At 33.3% G+C, this 20729-nt stretch overlaps 2 long non-coding RNA genes across 5 annotated transcripts in view; one reads left to right on the forward strand and one right to left on the reverse strand.

The window, feature by feature from the left end:
* Positions 1-20729, reverse strand: part of LOC148618089 (uncharacterized) — a 228617-nt gene that overhangs the window by 107233 nt on the left and 100655 nt on the right. The window lies entirely within an intron of this gene.
* LOC148618091 (uncharacterized) overlaps positions 16938-20729 on the forward strand; it is a 68753-nt gene continuing 64961 nt past the window's right edge. The window contains exon 1 of one of the 3 annotated variants that reach the window (XR_015922628.1): positions 16938-17607. This is a non-coding gene — a long non-coding RNA (uncharacterized LOC148618091). The other 2 variants (XR_015922632.1, XR_015922639.1) reach the window with 2 other exon arrangements.

Below are 20729 nucleotides of genomic sequence, written 5' to 3' on the forward strand. Positions count from 1 at the left end.
TGTGGCATTTAAGTTTTAAATTTGAAGGGATTTAAAAAGAAGAAAAAAATCTCAGTTTTGAGAGGAATTTTAAAAGAATTTTGTGACAAAATAAATACATTTTTTTCTAACCTTCAGTATGTATTATAAACCTATGACTACCCTATTGTAATTTTTACTGTCAATTAAGCAGAAAACAAATTAATTGTCCCAAAGTCTATGTTTAAGTCATTTTTTATCTTAAAAATATAGTGCATACAGAACATCCTCAACAAACCAAAAAAATGTATTATTTTAATTTACCAGAGTACAACTCCACATTACAGGTAACCTCTCATGTACAATGTATTTTCATTTAATTATCTACAATGTGGTACAGTATTACTGGCAAAAATGTCAATCATACATTATTAGAAAGCTTTTAATGGCACAGAAAATGAAGCCTTTTCAAAATTTCACTTGGACTCTGTCCTCAAATGACCAGATTAATGTCAGTCAGTTTGACTTGTAATGACCACACCTCATGTTACACTGAACTTAAATTTAACCTCAGACAACCTTAGCTGTTGACAAATGACCACACCAGATGTTAAGTTGACCTTAACATTGACCTTAGACAACCTGAGCTATTGATCAATGACCACTTAAACTGTTCAGATGAATTGGATGTTGACCCTAGAAAACCTCATGGCTATTATCATAAGATGGCCATCAATTATCCTGATTTTAACAAGATAAATGGCAGGTGAAGTCAATGGCCCTTAGAATGGCCTTGTGGATGGTTTACTGAAGTAAATGACCTTAAAGTGGCCTTGAGTTGTTGTACAAAACAGATTTGAATATGAAGAATTGTGATCATTGTGAACATGGTAATTTCAGATCAGATAATTGAATGGGCTCCCATTTTAATGTTATAAAAACATCTAATGAAGTATTTATTATACATAGTAAACTGATATCACAAGATTTATTTCATTGTGCCAATTATAAAACAGACACAGTATTATTTGTTTACTGTGAGAAATGTGTAGTGTATTCCGACATGGCTGCTATATTTTGGTAGGGGTTGTTATTTCCTGGACAAATTACATGTACCTACATGTATTACCACTTTCTTCTCCATTGTTTGTAACAGCCCCCCTGACTAACAATACACTTGTAACCAACAAAACCATATTTAAATGATGTCATTGTTTAAGGGTTAAAAAGGAACTTCCTTGTCGGACTATCGTCTGTGACCCCAAATAGTACAACTACAATGCTTATAATTAAACACACAAGTACAACATCACGTAATCCAAGTATACAGACCAAAATGGAGATAATATATCTCTCAGTGGATATCAGTATCACTAAAACTCAACTGACACACTGGCTAAACTAAGTGAAAGTAAACATGCCATGGTCATGTAAATTGAAATAAATACCTGATGAATTACTTCAAACTATGTAACCTTATCACACTGTTTAAACCCTCCCCTTCACTGGATCAAATATTTCATTAGTCTGGTAAAGGATAAATGTAAGTGTTTGTTAATGCAGGTTTTGGTTGTACATATTTGTTATATTTATCAAGAGCTTCCTGTGAGTTGGGAATGAAATTTTACATTCCCTTCCTCTTAACTAAGTTTTCATATATGAACTTTCAACCAAATAACAAAACTACTGATGGTCTGATGATAGAAGATGTAGCTGCTCCCATTGATGTTCACTAGTAGTAGACTGTTACAATCCACAGGACAAAGTGTTGATATCTTAGAAACATGTAAAGTACCAATCCATATTCAGACACTGCAAAAAAACTGTACAGAGAAACCCATTAAATATATGTGATGCCTTTTTCAAACAACACTCACCATATTTTTCAATAGTTGCTCCTGCATACAGATTAGTTTTTTGGAGAAAACCATACATTCATCTCCCTCTTGAATAAACAAAATGAAAAATTATCTATGCAGTAGTCAAAAGGAACTGATAAAATCTAGGCAGAACTCAGAAGGAACTGATCAAATTCAGGCAATAGTCAAAAGGAATAGTCTAAAAGGAAAGTCTTTATAACAAATGACAATATCAGTCCTGACAAAAAACTGGAAAATTGGAAAACCAATGCAATGGTCCAGACTTGGTACAGACATTTCTATATGAAAGGTGGGTTTGTAATGTGCTAAACCTCCCACTTCCATTACAGTTCATTATTTTCAGTATATTTTAAATGGTCTCAGATTAATGCAACAACTCAAGGATGAACAAAGACTGGTTATGAGGTCAGCAACTTTTTTCTGAGTAAGAAATAAAGTAAATTGCATGTACAACTTGATATTTATTAAGACTGTTAGATAAACCTTTAGTGCTACTATTCTGTACTTTGTTGGCTGATCGTCATGTTACATGTACCTTTTGTTTTGTTCATTAGTTAGGTTAACAGAAGGCTTCAAGAGAATACATTTAGGTTTAGACAGAGGGCTTCAAGAGAATACATTTAGGTTTAGACCGAGGGCTTCAAAAGAATACATTTAGGTTTAGACTTAACAGAGCGCTTTAAGAGAATACATTTGAACTGATGACAATGTAATTTTTTTTTTTTAGTTTAGGCTTCTGAATGTATATGTGTATGTAAGGTTCAAACAAAGCAGCACATTGATGGTGTCATCTAACCCAATTCAGCATACCTCAGTTCACCATTATTAAAATAAGATATGATTAGACAGAGGCTGAGAATCTTCAGAACAGCTGTCTCAGCACTAATGAATACTGCTGGGAAAACTTTTACACAGACAGAGCTAGAGAAAGCTTTGAACAGCCTCTTCAGTAGAAGTTGTTTAGTCTATTGCTGGGATATAAATCACAGACAAAACAGTATGCTTGCCTCATCATCGTATATGTGTTCATCATTTGCTGTAATTAGATGGCAAGCTATTGGAACAAAGAGGAGACCAAGATCTGCTAAAACTATTCATACTTAACTAAAGCAATTTTCTTTCACAAAATTTATTTTCTTAACAAAAAATTGTGGGGAATGAAATCAGTATTATAACTTTCTACATGCAATAGTGGTAGAGTCCTAAAAATTAACCCAAGCCCAGAATTATTTTACTGATCCCAAGTGACTGCAATTTTTGGCAAGATTCAAAAAGTTAATTGCCATATTACTATACAGGCAAGTTAATTTCATAAAAATTTGTTCACATGAATTTATCAGGACTTTAACCTGAATCAAGCAAAGAGCTTAGTAACTAGTTTTGTCAGCAATTTTTACATGATATTGTATAAAGTGAATATCATGTGAAAATCACATGGAATGTCAAGTTAAGTTCATATGATTTCATAGGAAGCCTTTTTTTTTCCATATGAATTTCACATGAACAATATTTGCTTGTGTTTATGAAACATTATTTTTGGCATTTACAATTTTCTAACTTCCTTGATCAACCAGCATTATTTCTATCTTTATAAAAATAAAATTTTTGCCCGTCAAAGTACCAATACTTTAATTGGTAGATTTGATTGGTAAGATGCGTGGGTATGAATTAATATTATATACTCATTATTCATTCAATTTTTACTGTTTTTACTACCAAATATTTTTTTACCTCATACTATTGTCGTGATACTTAAACCGTATCTGCAATTTTCAATGCTGGTTTAAAAAAATGGAATTTCATTTTAAAAGCAGAAAGAAAATCTTATCTGGTACATATTTATACATGTACATGTACTACAGCCTAAATAACTTTCACCTTGTCTTAGATTCTAAAACAAGGCAATGGCAAAGGTTGAAGATTACAGACAAATGGCTACTGGGAGATTCAGGCGAAATAGTCGCCCTGGGGTCGCTCACTTCACCCTCTGACGATACCAAAATCGAAGAAAAGGCGCCCTCTCATTTTCGGACATCGCCCATGATCGGGACTGAACTCCATCTCTTAGCTGTATTTTGACCAGAGTTATCTCTATTTCGATAACAATTCAAACAAAAATGGCGCCCGTTCAAGATAATAAATAATTGTAAAAATCTTCGAAATGAATCGAATATTCAGTTGCGAAGAAGTATTTTAATCAGCTTCTTGTTTCAAACATTTAAGACAGGATACGGGATGAAGATTCTTCACTCTAGTTTAAGTTAATTCATATTTTATGGTTCATATTTTGTTACAAAATGTACAAATTTGTCATGCTATTTCTTGGGACTTCATTTAAATTTATCTAAATTGATAAATCTGTAGAAAACCAGAAGTGTTTCTTTTGTTTCAAAACTGAACAGTAAATTCTCAATTTCAACGAAACATTTCTGAAGTCTGAGACAAGTTCGAACCTACTCCTACAACGTAAGAGTTTGGAATTCCGTTCCTCCATACCCCAAGTCAGAAAATAGCTTGCCAGGCAACCTCTAGCACTGCTGGAGTAGTTTGAACCAAGCAAATACAAAATGTGTCAATGACGTTTCTGTCTTGATTTGTCAGTAATAAATTTTGAGCATAATTATTGATACTCTTGATCAACTTATATCAAGAGACTGGATATTTTGTACAGGTAATCATTATGGGTTAAGTGGGACCACAGGGAAAAAAAACAACAAATAAAAATTCCAACAGAATGTCACTGCCTGAAATTTCTATTACAATGCTGCCAAAAAAGATAAAATCAATAGGACAATGCATTGCAACAACCTTTGCTTTACTCAGTCATATTAATTTTGCTGTAACAAATTTTGTAAGGGGTAGAGGTATAGATTATAAATTCAATTTCATGAATATATAATACAGCCAATCATTCAGTCAGCAGGCTGATTTCATTTTGTCCAAAATATTTAGTTACTTGCACATGTAGCTAACAGAAAAAGTAACATGTATCTCAATAAAAGAAAATAAACAGAGAAATGCCTGCTTATATTGTGTGCATATAAGTAACATATAACACATATAATTAAAAAAACGCATTAGTAAATGATGTGTGTACACACTCACTTCTCCCTGACCACTCCCCACTTCTCCCTAATGTCTCTCTGACAGAGAAGTCACTTCTCCCTGTTTAGCTTGAGCCCTGGTGACCCAGTTGTTCCCTGTCAACATGCCAGATGTTACTGGTGTGTTACTTTTGCCAACTAGGTTGTAGTATCTATGACCATTAGTTACTCTACTATCAACTAAAATTTTAATTTCTCCACTCTTCACAGTGGAGTCACTCATGTCCTCCACTGTGACTCCACCAAAGTAGAAACCAGGATAAAATTGCCAAATTTCAATACTTTTCAATATTTTTTTCTACCCTTTACGGAAATGTTATTAAACTACTAGAACCATAAAATATATCTTGGCATAAAGACAGGAGAAGTTAATTACAGACAATTTTAGAAATGGTGACTCCACCGTGGAGAGAGGAGAAATTAAAATTTGTATTGAGAGTAGTGTAGCTAGTCTTTTTTTCTACCTGTACATGAAGTATTGGTTTTTGTTTTATATGAACTAAATTTTAGGTGAAAATAGAAGCAACTAAAAGATTGACATTGACATCGACAGCCCCAAGATGTGTCTAAAGCGTAGACGATAATCCTCTTAAACAATTCAGACCAAATATAAAATACAGTTTCAAATACAAATTTGAGATCTATGTGAAAAACAAGACAAAACACATAAAGAATTAAAGCACTTGCAATATGAACTCCAACAAAAACTCAGGAGTGATATCAGGTGCTCATGGACATGTCCTTCTTCACCAGCAATACCTGTCATATTGGAAGGTGGACATCTCCTTCACCAGCAATACTTGTCATATTGGAAGGTGGACATGTCACCAGCAATACCTGTCATATTGGAAGGTGGACATGTCCTCCTTCACCAGCAATACTTGTCATATTGGAAGGTGGACATATCACCAGCAATACCTGTCATATTGGAAGGTGGACATGTCCTTCTTCACTAGCAATACCTGTCATATTGGAAGGTGGACATGTCACCAGCAATACCTGTCATATTGGAAGGTGGACATGTCCTCCTTCACTAGCAATACCTGTCATATTGGAAGGTGGACTTAACACCAACAATACCTGTCATATTGGAAGGTGGACATGTCCTTCTTCACTAGCAATACCTGTCATATTGGAAGGTGGACATGTCCTTCTTCACTAGCAATACTTGTCATATTGGAAGGTGGACATGTCACCAGCAATACCTGTCATATTGGAAGGTGGACATGTCCTTCTTCACTAGCAATACCTGTCATATTGGAAGGTGGACATGTCCTTCTTCACTAGCAATACCTGTCATATTGGAAGGTGAACATGTCCTTCTTCACTAGCAATACCTGTCATATTGGAAGGTGAACATGTCACCAGCAATACCTGTCATATTGGAAGGTGGATATGTCCTTCTTCACTAGCAATACCTGTCATATTGGAAAGTGAACATGTCCTTCTTCACTAGCAATACTTGTCATATTGGAAGGTGGAAATGTCACCAGCAATACCTGTCATATTGGAAGGTGAACATGTCCTTCTTCACTAGCAATATCTGTCATATTGGAAGGTGAACATGTCCTTCTTCACTAGCAATATCTGTTATATTGGAAGGTGAACATGTCCTTCTTCACTAGCAATACCTGTCATATTGGAAGAATCAGAATCACATACAGTTGGATTGTTACCAAAAAAACATACATGACGTATCAGACAGACATATAAAGTAACATGAGAATAAAGAAAATTGTTTCCATGCCTCCTAACAAATAAGAAAATATAAGAACATTTTATCTTCTAGCACTTCCAAGGAAAATATTATCATGTATTTGTATATATCTGAATGACTGAAGAGGTGTGCTACTGTACCAATGATAAAATTGGATAGATAAATCTATATGTATATTCAGTTTTGTACAATCATTACAAATAATAAGACAGCATTACACTACTGACCTTGGTTTTTCAAATTTTCACATCTGGTGTTGTTTACAACACTGATACCATTTACAATCACTTTAGTAATGTCATACTCATTACAGGTGATTATGAAATTAAATTTACATTGGTCCTTCCATATTACTGAAAGAAGGGGCAACTGATCTTATTTCATAGAAAAATGATTCTCTACAATTTGACAACTTTGGACATATGACAAAATGAAATTTATCCTCAATATTGACTTTACATAGAGGACAGATTCTACATGTATCTCCAAATTTGGTTTTATTGAATCTACCTGGCAAATTAAGTTTGGTGTAAATTTTATATATATAACAGCCCTCAATTTAGTCTAGTGAAATGGTCCCATTGGCGACTTAAAAAACGTTTTTGCGACTGAAAACAATATTAAAGTCGCCAATTGGCGACTTGAAATAATATTGACTGGCGACTGAAAAATCCGGAAAAAAATCATGTCCGAGCCGGTATTTTTCATATGTTACTCAATTGCCACCAGTACGTTTGAAAGTAACGAGATTTTGAAAACGATTTCAAGCATGTCATTGATTGTTTCTAACTCCCCGTAATGGCGGAGAAAGTAAAACAAACACTTTTGGCAAGTTTTTTAACGAACAAGGACACCTATTTTTTTTGGCTGGCAACCCAAAATTTGTGTTGGCCACTAAAATTTCAAGGTTGGTGGCCAAAAGACCACCTAGTTTCAAAAGGTACATTGAGGGCTGTATAATATAATTTTGTCTAAGTGATGTAGTAAATATTTTTCAATTTTAAAATCAGATTTAACTTTACGAGATGTTCTTAATTTATAAACTTGTTCTGAATTTTCATTATGAATGGATTTATTCCAGTTATGACTAAAATTATCTTTCAGTTACAAAGTGGTTTAGTTCTCCCATACATGGGAGAAATTCAATTTTTTTTTTATATAATTTGATTTTTTAATGAAAACTGTCAGATATACCTGAGCTGGCTTTGATCCATTTGTTTGTACGAAAATAATGCATTATTCATATTATTGGCCAAAAGTAATACTTTTTTAAAGTACAAACTCTGCCCTTCCCAAAAGCTGTTAAAATCTGTAATATGTCATTTAGAGCTTACATATATTAAGAATATTCTAAATTTCAACTATCACTACTTGATCAGTTTAGGGCAGGTAAAATCAAATTCTTGCAAAGTGTTCAACAGACCTTACAAGATAGCCCTCTAAAACAAATCTTTGTAATCATTACATAGTAAAACGAAATAACCTTCACACTCCAGCAAAACATTCTGAGAAAACATAACCTTCAATAACACTCCAGCAAAAAATCCTAAGAAAACATAACTTCAATAACACTCCAGCAAAAAAATCCTCAGAAAACAAAACCTTCAATAACACTCCAGCAAAAAATCCTCAGAAAACATATTCTTCAGTAACACTCCAGCAAAAAAAATCCTGAGAAAACATAACCTTCAATCACACTCCAGCAAAAAAATCCTCAGAAAACAAAACCTTCAATAACACTCCAGCAAAAAATCCTTAGAAAACATATTCTTCAGTAACACTCCAGCAAAAAAAAATCCTGAGAAAACATAACCTTCAATCACACTCCAGCAAAAAAATCCTGAGAAAACACAACCTACAATAACACTCCAGCAAAAAATCTTGAGAAAACAACCTTCAATAACACTCCAGCAAAAATCCTGAGAAAACACAACCTTCAATAACACTCCAGCAAAAATCCTGAGAAAACACAACCTTCAATAACACTCCAGCAAAAAGTTCTGAGAAAACATAACCTTCAATAACACTCCAGCAAAAAATCTTCAGAAAACAACCTTCAATAACACCCCAGCAAAAAAATCCTGAGAAAACACAACCTTCAATAACACTTCAGCAAAAAATCCTGAGAAAACAAAACCTTCAATAACATTCCAGCAAAAAATCCTGAGAAAACACAACCTACAATAACACTCCAGCAAAAAATCTTGAGAAAACAACCTTCAATAACACTCCAGCAAAAAAATCCTGAGAGAAAACAACCTTCAATAACACTCCAGCAAAAATATCCTGAGCAAACAAAATCTTCAATAACATTCCAGCAAAAAATCCTGAGAAAACAAAACCTTCAATAACATTCCAGCAAAAAATCCTGAGAAAACACAACCTACAATAACACTCCAGCAAAAAATCTTGAGAAAACAACCTTCAATAACACTCCAGCAAAAAAATCCTGAGAAAACACAACCTTCAATAACACTCCAGCAAAAATATCCTGAGCAAACAAAACCTTCAATAACATTCCAGCAAAAAATCCTCAGAAAACACAACCTTCAATAACATTCCAGCAAAAAATTCCTCAGAAAACACATATGAAACACAAAGTTATAATTTTGTTGGCCTTACCATAAATCATGTTCTTATTCAAATGTTGCATAAATCACTATTAATTTCTGAAAATTAATGAGCTTGTCATTGTCATGAATGTCATAAATGACTGTCTTTTAAGTGCACTTTACACAAAAAGATTAAATGTGCCATGCATGCAAAAACAAAATGTCCTCATTACATATGACAAAAAATGGAGAAAACATCCATGTCTCTTACAGATCTTCATCTCATTTGATAGGCTTAGAATTTGTTATCTTTTAAAAACTTTATTACCCTCCATTGAGATGCAGTACTAAGCACTAATCTAATACTCTATCATTTTCTTTTGATTGAGGCACTGCCCAATTATCACTGAAGCGAAAAATGTGACAATGTTGTCAATAGGCTTGATATTGATGGTTGTCTGGTAAGATGTATAATTGGTACTTGTCTAGCAGCTTGCATCACCTGCAGATGTTTCAAAAAGACAAGCACTATCCAAGCTTAAAATGAATTCTTATTGGACATATATTAATAATAGGTAGCAGTCCTGACTTGTCAACAGCATCATCTTCAATACCTCAACAACCAATATAGAACATAAAAATTCAGCTTTAATTTTGAGCAAAACAACATTTCAGCAGCATTATCAGCACACAAAAAAAAACATGACTTCAACCACTATGACCAAACATGTAACACATGCATGTAACTACACATAAAACACCTAACACTGCAACACAACTAACTAAAGGCTAATAACAATACAGGCTAGGTAATGTCCATGTTACAGAGTAAGGACAATCACAGACTTAAAGCAAGTAACAACACTGACTTGGTAAACATTAAACTATATGTCCAAGTCACTTTCAAAATGAGAAAGACACACCAAACTAAAAATAGCAACACCACAGGCTTTATAAGGATACAAAATATACATGTATAAATATGTCAAGGTACCTTAGTGAGACATACCAAACCAAAGACTAGTAACAACACAGCCTTTATAAGGATACAAAATATACATGTATAAATATGTCAAGGTACCTTAGTGAGACATACCAAACCAAAGACTAGTAACAACACAGGCTTTATAAGAATAAAAAATATACATGTATATATATGTCGAGGTACCTTAGTGTGACATACCTCAGTGAGACATACCTAACCAAATGCTGGCAACACCACAGGCTTTAAAAGGATACAAAATATACATGTATATGTATGTCAAGGTACCTTAGTGAGACATACCAAACCAAAGACTAGCAAAACCACAGGCTTTTTAAGGATATAAAATATACATGTATATATATGTCAAGGTACCTTAGTGAGACATACCAAACCAAAGACTAGTAACAACACAGGCTTTACAAGGATACAAAAAATACATGTACATGTAGGTCAAAGTACCTTAGTGAAACATACCAAACCAAAGACTAGCAAAACCACAGGCTTTATAACGATACAAAATATACATGTATATATATATATATATGTCAAGGTACCTTAGTAGGGCATACCAACCAAAGACTAGTAACAACACAGGCTTTATAAGGATACAAAATATACATGTACATGTAGGTCAAAGTACCTTAGTGAGACATACTAAACCAAATGCTGGCAACACCACAGGCTATATAAGGATATAAAATATACATGTATATGTACGTCAAGGTACCTTAGTGAGACATACCAAACCAAAGACAAGCAACACCACAGGTTTTATAAAGATACAAAATATATATGTAGACTGAACACTAGTAACACCACAGACTTAGTAAACATTAAACTATATGTCCAAGTCATTTTTAAGTCACAACACCACAGTTTTTATGACGATACAAAATATACATGTACATGTATGCCAGAGTACCTTTGGTAAAGACATACCAAAGCCTAGCAACACAACATGCTAAGTTAAGATTGAAATACATGTATATGTCTCAGTCAATTAGAGAGACATAAAAACTAAATAATTGCCCAGTAAGCATGCATGCATGTACATGTACATGTATGTCCAACATAACCAAAGGCTAACAACATCATCAGCTAAACACTAATATTTCATGTTGTTTATGGTATATCTGTGTTGGTCAGATGTCCAGAAGCATTACTTGTCATGTACTCCAAATTTTATTCTTGTCCAGTTGTAAATTTCTATTTGGCAAAATGTTTAAGTGAAAATGAAAAAGTCCAGTTTAATGTTATTTTGTCCAAGTACCTTCAATAATAACTACTTATGATGGTTGCTTAAATTTTTAATCTGCAGATTTAGATACAGTAATAATTTTTTTAGCTATGCCTTTGAAAAAAATAGTGTTTTAGTGAGCAAAAAAAATCAATTTTGGCCCAGTACTATTTTTCGCTTTTGTTTGCTGATCCCAAATTGGGAAAAATAGCAAAAATTACAACACTTACAGTGAACTTAATGCCAGAAAAGGATTTAAAAAACTTTAAAACATGCAACATTTCTTAGATCATTTGTCTTAAGGGTGAGTCCAACTACACAGATAAATGGACCAAGTTCTGACAATAAATCTAATTATAAATAACAGTGGCTTTTGATTGATTTGGTGTCAGACACAAATTTATTGGATAAAGAAATTGTCCTGAAAACAGAACAAACCAAGACAGAAGATTTATCAACCCAAACTTGATTGAATTTTCACAGAGGTGAGAAAAATGGAACATCATCTACAATACAACAGCTCCATTTACTTATAGATGATTCAATACATTGACTTCCATTGAAGATATGAAAAGTATCTTTCTAACTGTATCTAACAGGAGTTACATGAATGCATTCAGAAGTGCAAGGTGTAAATATATTTACATCAGAAGTTTCTTTGAAATTTTAAAGTCCAATTCACATGCAGAAACCACAATATTTTAAGATGAAAAATAATAATCTGACTGACAACAGTTCAAAACAATGATTGATTGATTGATTGATTTATTATTGGGGTTTAAAGCCCGAGCAGCAATATTTCAGCTATATTCAGGCGATGAACATGAAATAGGATGATAAAATGAACATGAAATGATGATGATGAAATGAAAAAAGGGATGGGACACAAGGATAATAGGGTAGACAAATTTTGATTGCCACAAGAAAAAGGGATGGATGGGTAGGGTCGGGGCAATTCAGCCTCCTGTGGCAGAGCCCTCTGGTTCCTACTTGGCGAGAATACCACAGAAGTATTCTTTAACATGCAAGGAATGTGGCATCTTTCCTAACATGTTGCACCATTATGCTTTGCGGTCAGGTTTTTCGTATTATGGCTTGACGACCCCAGCATAAACATGCCAGGGTTACCCCATTCTACCACCCAGTTGCTCTGTGGGCAAAGCGCTCTAGCCCCCAGCCAGGGTTCTGAGCACTATTTAGTTGCCTTTTACAACCAGCTCAACACTGCTGCAGGCCTATTCTTTTGACACCTGGCCCTGCATGGGGCTCAAGTAAAATGAAGGCCAAACTCAAAGCAAAATCATATCAGATATCTCTATTAACATTTGAAAAAGCAGACTAATAGTACATCATTGTACATAAGTACAGTCATACATTAAGCAAAGAAATTGAGTCATCACTAAACACTTGTCAGTGTATACTGCAAAAGCTTCCAATAATGTATCCTTTTTTTTACTTCAAAGAATAGGCGAGTCATATGAAGAACTTTCTGTCAAGCATTTAAAAATATTGCAACCTGGACAATGCAAGAAGTCACTGTGTACTTGGTAAAGCATTCAATTTACACAAGATCACTGTACACTTGACATAGCAAGCAAGTAACACTGAGTCACTTTAAACTTCGCAAAACAGCAAAGTAACAACAGTTTACTTTACACTCAATGAACCAGGAAGTAAAACCATGTCAATTAAGGTGTCTGTAAACTTGGCCCAGCAGACACATGTCAACACACATGTACATATGGCAAAACCATCAAGCTACGTCAGGTAGATGTGCATGTATCTGTGCACCTGACAAAGCAGGATATTTCTGACAAGAACATTTTTCAACTTTACACAAGGTTACTCATCACTCTGTCCATGTAGCATAGCAGGTCTTCAATAACATCAGGCAAAAGTGCACTTGGTAAATATATTTAGTCTCATCAAGTAAATGTTACCCTGACAAAGCAAATAAGTCACACCAGGTCACTGGTAAAATGGCAAAACCAGATATTGGACAGCTTGCAATCAGCAATTCACTGCTAACTCATTAAGGGGTTTCATTAATTTTTCAGGCAGGAGGTACCTTACAGAAAAGGTATCAAATAAATTTGGCAAGGGGTCTGGGGGCCGCTTAAGGCCCCCAGTGGATCCAGAGCAACGCCTTGGTGGGGAAGCTCCTAGATGTCAGCCTTTTTGAGATTTAAATTTTGACTTGAGAATATGGGATTAAGTCTGCAATATTTGCTTCAGTTTCGTTTAAAATATATAAATCTGAAATTCAAGATATATGATGAATCATAACTGATTTAGGTCTCAAAACCCTGAAATCCAGGAGCTCCCTATGATTCCCACCAGATCTATTTCTAGACTAATGCTGATAAACTTTGTTGACTGTTTAATACTATGCCATTTTATATGAAATTCTGATAAGTGTCATATTTTGTTCTTAGGCTTTTATTTACTTGTTACAAAATTTGAACACTAATACTTGCAAAGAAAAGCATAGGAACAAAACTAAAATAAAATAAAATGTGGTGGTTCCTAGTGCTGATTAAATTAAGTTTCATAATAAAACTTTGTTGTTGTTTATTGCCTTATTTTTACTGTGACATGTAGAGCAATTGCATGTGTCTTGTTGTGAAATGTTAGTCTAAAAATCATAGTCTGGTAAGAAATTCTTTGCTTATGAAGAAAAAAAAACAAGGCCAGTGATTGAATTTAAGGGGAAATACTTGCTAAATGCAGGTTAAAATTCAATTTTGCTAGTAGAAATTATTTCCACTTGCTAAAATTTGCAAGTGGAATTCTATTTTTCATAGAGGTAAAGTCCAGAAATAACCCCAAAACTTGAATTTAGCAAGTGTAAATTTTCTGTACTTGCAAAATTTAGCTAGTGGAAAAAATTCTAAAATTCAATCCATGAAGGCTGGCAGTTTTAGTTTGGTTGACTTTTAGACGGACAGAATTTTTTAAACATTACAATGTATTTATTTTCTATTATTATCTAAAGCAGTGTTGAATCTCGGATCCAATATTTTTTTATATTCTTGTCAGTTATTCTGCTGGTTTCAGATGTTACTGTACCCAGTAAAAGTACTGGGTACCAGCTCTTAATGAAAGCACTGCTAACTTGGTGAAGTAGACAACTTACACCATATCATTGTTCACTTGGAATAACAATAAATCACACTTCAGTTCTTAGGAATTTAACAATCAGTCAAGTCACACAGTTCACTGTTGACTTGGCAAAGCTGACAAGTCACACTACTTGTAGGTAATAGTACACTTGACAAAACAGGCAAGTTACGCCAGGTACATTGCATGTGCACTTGGCAAGGCAAGTATTTACAATTATCCCAGCTAAGCAGACAAGTTACAAATGTAATTGTATACCAGATCATTGTTCATTTTGTCCTGGAAAAGCAGTTACACTTCAGTCACACTAAGTCACTGAGCAGTTTACATTCACTATTTTGACAGGCCACTTAATAACTTGAGTTTGCTGTTAACTTGAAAAAGTAGACAAGTCTATTTCACTGTGCAGTTGGCATTTACTATTCAGGCAAGACTGTTACCAGTAACTTGACAAAGGAGGCAAATTACACTAGGTCACTGCAGTAAGCCTTCACTATTAAGGCAGGCCACTCAAGTGTAAACATTGCAAAGTACGTAAGTTACACTTGGTCATTGTTCACTTCAATAAGCAGGCAAGTCATACATACCAAGTCAATTGACAGTTGTCGAGTTGGCAATTAGGCTAGTTCACTCTTAACTTGGGCAAAGCAATATAATACTAGATCATTTGAAACTTGTGCTACTAATCTTTGTACTGAGGAAATATGATCAAATTAACTTCATGTCACTACAGCACGTTAATTACATTTATACATGAGCACAGGGAATAGGTTTTTCAGGGCTCAGTAGGCAGTGCTAATAAAAAAAAAACTTAATTGGCCCTAAACAGTTTTACAGAAAAGTAAAAAAAATTACTCTTTTGAAAATCAAGCTGCTGGACTGAAAATCTGAAGCTATGTGAGCAGTGCCAGGTCATAGAGAATACAAGTCTTCAACAAATATAAAGAAGCAGTAGTTTTCTTTCTGAGCATGTATATGTATGCACCCAAAAACTTAAGATAAGACCAGGCTAATAACCATGTCCTGATCAGTATAGAGTTGGTGATCTATGGGATGTTACAACAGGGCCTACACCTACCACTTCACTCTTAAGTACAGCCAAAAATAACTATCTAGAGGACATGTTTTGCTTTGTTTGAACAGATGTACACTAACACAGGTTCCATATGTATTACTTCTTTATGAAGGTACATGTAATGTATTTCAAAGCATGATTGGTTTATACAGTTTTTTTTTTAGTTTATTCAGGGCTCAGTTTAGATCATTTTCAACAAACATATACATGTACAATCTACAAATACATAGATTAGGAGTGCTTGAGAACTGCCAAGACTATCATGATTCAAAGACACATTAAATTGATGAGGTAATAAATGTGTTAAAAATATCACCTAATCATTCAGCAACTTTGCCATAAAATACATCAGTACCCAAATCTACAGTTTATTCCATCACAGTTTACGTTCAATCAATAGTCTTAACCTACTTATCATGTCTATACCAAAAAGACCAAAGCTAAGCTTCCTTATCCTTAAGTGGTTGACTCGTCACGAGAAAAAAATCCAATTTCAATCAGATACAATCATACAAAATTCTCCTTAATTGAACTGTTCAAGGGGCTAATTCTCTTTCTTTCATAATGTCTTTTAAAATACACTATTGTTTTAAGTTATTTAGTGAAAATAGTTTCACTTTTTTACAACATTTTATGAAATTCTTTTTAAAAAAATAAAAAAAAGTTCAATGTCATTTTTTTTAATGTCAGCTAAAGTACAAAGTACACTGTACAAGTATCTGCTTACAAAAAAATCAATTTCATAAAGTGCAAATATTTCTCATTTATATACAAGTATTGTCTTATTTCTCCTAAGTAAGAAGCCATTTCAAAGGTACTGGTTAAACTGAATTAAATTAGTAGATAAATAAGAAAAAAAACTTAATAAGTTACAGTTTGAGACAACCTTTAATTTCTTTTTTTTTTATCTAGCTTCTTACAGTGTTGGTCCAAATTAAATTTCACTTATTTCCATTCAAGGTATTATCTAAAACCCTTTTCACTCTTCATTCACAAAATTATTTCCTTCAAGTTCAACATAAAGCCCCACTGGAGCCCACTTTTATCTTGAAAGAATTTTACCTTTGTACCAATACCCATACACCTCCATATTCAGTCTGTCTGCTTTAAATATTCAATAACATTTATTGATTATCACCTCTCAGTTTACCTTGCTATGCTTGCTTTTTCATTAATAAAAAATTCACCTTACAAATGGTAGGTTTTGTCACACTTCAGTGACTTTTAGAACTTGTATTTTTTCAATTTGATATTCACAATCACATCCAGCTATTTATAAACTTTGATCAGTTACAAGTAAGTTTTCCTGGTCTGAGCAACTCTTATAACCTTACAGGATCAATTAAGTCAATGCATAAATAAAAGCAGTTGTAAGACTTCATGCATCATTACTAACTGCATTGCATTGCAAATGCACACTAAATACTCAATACCATGTCGGCAAATCAGTTCACCAAGTTAAATGACCTTAAGTCATGAATACACTAATGCAACAAGCTGCACTCTCCACTAGGAATATTGCGCAATAAAGTTTATAAAAGTGTGCATGTTCAATTACGTAATCCATTGCAGTAGGGATCATTTGTCGTTTTGTAAACAGGACTATTTACTTGTAACAAAATTATATTTCCATGTGAATTTTCGGCATAAATGGCCGTACTTGTGTACACAATTATTTATGGATATTAAAGGAATTAAATTTTGTGCATATACGAATACCACAGTGTGACATAAAATGAACTTATGGCGATGTAAAAATAGGGGGAATTTATCCTGCAGTGTGCAGTCATTCACAACATGGTATTCAAAATGATCGATTGTTGTCACAGAATTCTTAGGATATTAAAGAAATCAATCAAAAATTCTGTTTTGTGGAATAATTTCTGGTTAATTTTGGAAAGGCATGTAAAATGTGTGATTTTCAACGGAAAGTGCACAGCAGCCAACTACATGCTGTAAGAGACAGATTCGGTGAAATGGTGATCTATTTTTACCTAATTAATTTCTAGTTAACAATATGATCAAGTTAAGGTAGCCTCACCTGGCGTTTGACTGTCCATCAAAGAGGTTATTGATCCGTAAGCGGTCACTTCAGGCCACGGGCAAAGCGATCTGACCTCACGTGCCCACACTTCCGAATGAAACGACCGCCAATATCTCCCGCCATAGAAAAACAGAAATACTGGAGTGCCTCCAGTTTCAAAGTCACTTAAGATTATGATTAATCCAAATTTCTTTCATGATGATTATAGTTAGCACTTCTGCTTCCATTCCACGAGCATCGCTCCTCAATAGTTCCGTAAATGCCATATAAAAGTATGGTTACTGTGGATGACCTTAACTCTAATTTCCAGACAGATTTCAAATTCTCCCAACATGTTTATTAGGAATACAAATGTAGGCGGGCGTTATCGATATAACTCTAAACTTCATTGGTTAAATTTCAATAAAATCGCCCATGAGGAAATTTTACAATTATTTCTATTGGTTTAAAAATCAATACCTAGGAAGATGTAAAATTAATCAAAAGGTCTACCGCTTATTAATATTCTCGAACAACCTGGTTCATCTACAACCCTGATAAGTGATAATATTCAAATCTGCCAGTTGTGCATTTTAACGATCTATTTGATAAGCACAAAAATACATCGGTTCGTTAGAAGTTGAGCCTGTACGCGCGATATTTCATTTTTACCATAGCACAAAATTATTTATATCTTGCAAATACTTCGTAAGTCAGTATGACATATTAGATGTGCATTCAGTTGCACATGTCAGGAGAATTCATTTCTTCCGATATCACTAGACAATCCACTAGAAACTGAACAGACAAACATAATTAAGAGTCCGCCATCGACTGGAAAACCCAATATTTCCCATAAACATGTCTGCATTTTATCGTCGATAATCATGGAAGATGTACTGTGATTAGAACGAATGTCATGTTTTTCGAACTTCTGATTTTTCGAATTCTTTCGAAAGGTTTGTTCAGTAGATTTTGATCAATAAAGGAAGATAGCGTGAAATGATTTATATAACAAAATGTAATATTCTGATATTTGATTCATTAAACACGATAAAACTACAATTAAATAAAAACAGTTTGTTAACACCAAGACAGGAAACTTGATAGAAAATATTAGTGTATTGTTGTTACTGCTTGAAACAAACTCAGTGTTATTGAAACTTTCTAATTTGCTGGGTCTTATTCAAAATAGTGTACTACTCGTCCTAACATGTAATTTCCATGTACAAGTAAACAATTATATTTGAACCAAAACATATTCTAAGTTGACAGATTTTTTTTTCTCTCATCGCCCAATAAATGTCTTTCATATTAATAACATCATTTCCTATTTCAACCTAAAATACATATACAATAAAAAAAAAAAAAAGAACGGATATGATGAAAAATAACGTGTGAATTAAAACAGGACATCTTCCAATTCGTACAACAGTCTAGGTTAGAGTTATTTTTTAATCTATTTATCTATTATTTATTTATTTATTTTGTCTCTCTCTCTTACCGCGGAATATTATGTCTTCCATAAAAGGCGTTATTTCCTATTTTGATCTACATTGTATTTTTTTCTTAAAAAAAGAATCTATTATATAAAATTTCCTTGATTTCGATCGCTTTAAAATAATCAAAAATATGAACGGTAATTTATAGAAAAAAGAAAAAGTAAATTAAACTATGAATGAACAGGAATGAATATTCAATGTATGTTTTCATCATGCATTTTATTTAACAATCGGTACTTCTTCCTTTTGTTCGTGCATTAAAAAAAAACTTATCTTCTTTCTTATTTTATTATTGATATTTTGAAAATGATTATATCGTGGACGAATACAAACGAATTCATGAAAAAAACTCGTAGAATATACATTCATCGTTATCTATTTCTAATAAATAAATATGAATTTACAATGAAAATATTTTTTTATATACACTCAATTACAATGCAAATAGTTTTTACTAATTCTTCATTCATTAAGTACATGTATTTGATATATATTTTTAGTCGATAAGAAAAAAAAAAGAAAACCAACAACGGTTATTTGAATTTTCTGTTTTATTTATTTGAATATCATAGATTCCGGCAAGGCATTGATCATTAAGAACCCCGGTCTTCAGCTTGTGACATCAATTTAACAAATTTATAAGACAACTCAATTCATAACTCCAAATTTTTACATGGCTTCAAATGTCCATTGATACTACTTGTTAAAAAATTGTTTCTAATAAATATTTAATATAAATCTTACTGAATTCAAGTGTCAAAAAGAACTGTCATTATTTTTTTGTTATTCAAAAAAAAATATATATATATAATATATAGAAAGCCTTTGACAGATATTTTGAAAAATAAATAAGCATTGTAACTATATCTAATGCTCATATATTAAATAACTGAGCTAAATCTACTTTTGTACAATTTGCAGTAGTCTGGTAAAGTACACGCACGTTTTTCGAGCCTGTATTCAGTGCTTAGTACCTCGATATCAATTCTACATATTGATATTAATAACCATTTTTTTTTCTTACTGATTTGCAAAATATATTTCTATTAATGGTTTTTGTTCCATGTGATTCATTTTTGTTCATTTTTTACTTTACTCAAATTCAATGCTCTTGAATGCTATTCAAGAGCATTGAATTTTAGTCCCGAATTTTTTTATCATATTTTCAAGAACGAAATAACAACATACTTGCAGGACATATGTTCATATAATTTTTACATCTCGATTTGAATAAAACTCAACTTTGTACCGTACACGTAACGTCAATGAGTACACATGTGGTCTTCTAGAACTGATGGCAAGTTGACACAAGTCTAGACATATTCTAGACAACACGTACCTGTTACTTCTCGGCCCTATTTATTTATGGGGCCTTCCTTGTAGGCCCTGTACATTTTGAAAGTTCGTCAAGGCTATAGGCTTGACCCGAAGAAAATACTTCTGGATTCTGCTTTTTATAACAGTCATTCCCTTCGTTGTTTTCAGTCATATTTGCAAAATGTTGCTTTTTATCTTTCGCTCTATTGACTTTCAGCGACATTTACAAAAGTACCGGACTACTTCGGCGAAATTTTGT

The sequence above is a fragment of the Perna viridis genome, chromosome 5 (assembly GCF_037379345.1).
Source record: "Perna viridis isolate PV_CMFRI_1.1 ecotype Kerala chromosome 5, ASM3737934v1, whole genome shotgun sequence".
Taxonomy (NCBI): domain Eukaryota; kingdom Metazoa; phylum Mollusca; class Bivalvia; order Mytilida; family Mytilidae; genus Perna; species Perna viridis.